This window comes from Mauremys mutica, unplaced genomic scaffold, assembly GCF_020497125.1.
Source record: "Mauremys mutica isolate MM-2020 ecotype Southern unplaced genomic scaffold, ASM2049712v1 Super-Scaffold_100340, whole genome shotgun sequence".
Lineage (NCBI taxonomy): Eukaryota > Metazoa > Chordata > Testudines > Geoemydidae > Mauremys > Mauremys mutica.
In genome coordinates, this window is record NW_025423318.1 from 25,472 (window position 1) to 27,013 (window position 1,542).

Consider the following 1,542-nt stretch of genomic DNA (forward strand, 5'->3'; position numbering starts at 1 on the left):
AGGGATCAGTGCCTGCCATACCTGGCACAGGGGTAGAGGGGATAGGGTGACCAGATGTCCCAATTTAATAGGGACAGTCCCAATATTTGGGGCTTTTTCTTATGTAGGTGCCTATTACCCTCCACCCCGTCCCGATTCTTCACACTTTCTATCTGGTCACCCTGCAGGGGGCAGGTGGGAAGAGAGAGGGGGCTACACACAGGGCACTGCCATACTTGGCCACCAGTGCACATCCCTAGTGGGGGAGTGACACACACCAGGACCAGGGCTCACTGCCACAAAGGGGTTGGAAGATACCCAGGGCACTGCCTGACACGGCCACCCTGACACCTTGGGGGAGGTGAAGAACACACCTCAGGCACTGACTCCTCTGGCTACCAGTGGTCACTGGCCCAATGCAGGGGTTGGGGGGAGTAAATACACACAGGGGACTGCCCCACCTGGGCAACACGAGTCACCGAGATGAGAGTGGGATACGCAGAGGGCACTGCCCCAATGGCTGATATACATACAGGGCCCTGCCTCACCTACCCACCAGCGCTCACAGGCGCAATGGCAGTGGTGGGGTCACATAGGCAACTGCCCTCAGTGGCCACCAGGGGTCGCTGCAGCAATGCTAGGGGGGATACATGCCAGGCATTGCTGCCCCTCACCACCAGGAGTCACTGCTCCTACAAGAAGGCACCTACAGGACACTCCCGTGCCTGGCCAGCAGGGGTCACTATCACTGGGGAGGGGCTATGGGGAAGCAGAGAAAGAGCAACTAACTGCAGTGGGGAAAATCGTCATCTACCGGGGAGAAAGAACGGACTCCGCTAGGACATCGCACCAACTCCGGCCAGGCTGGATACCAGCAATTCGGGGCTGGAGCAGCTCCAGCTAGAGGCTGGGCAAAGTCAGGTGACCTCGGTCTCTGTGCTGAGCAGGCAGCGAGGAGGTACAGGGAACCCCCCGGCAGGGCCGCCCAGAGGATTCCGGGGGCCTGGGGTCTTCGGCGGCGAGGGGCCCTTCCGTTCCGGGACCCACCACTGAAGTGCCCCAAAGACCCGCGGCGGACCGCCGCCCCCCCGCAGCCGAATTACCGCCGAAGAAGTGCTGCCCGGTCTTCGGCGGTAATTCGGCGGACGGGGGCCCCCGCCCCAGGTCTTCAAGGCACTTCGGCGGTGGGTCCCGGAAGGGAAGGGCCCCCCGCCGCCGAATTACCGCCGAAGACCGAGCTGAACTTCGGCGGTGGGTCCCGCTCCGTCTTCGGCGGTAATTTGCCCGTGGGGGGTCCTTCTGCCCCAGAGCGGAAGGACCCCCCGCCGGCGAAGACCGGGAGCGGAGAAGCTCCTGCGCCCGGCCCCGCAAGAGTTTTCCGGGCCCCCCGGAGGGAGTGAAGGACCCCGCTCCGGGGGCCCCGAAAAACTCTGGTGGGGGCCCCTGTGGGGCTCGGGGCAAATTGCCCCTCTTGCCCCCCCCTCTGGGTGGCCCTGCCCCCCGGCCAGGGTCTTGCTGCCCAAGGAGGGGGGAGATCTGTGGCAGCTTTGGAGTAGCTGGTTC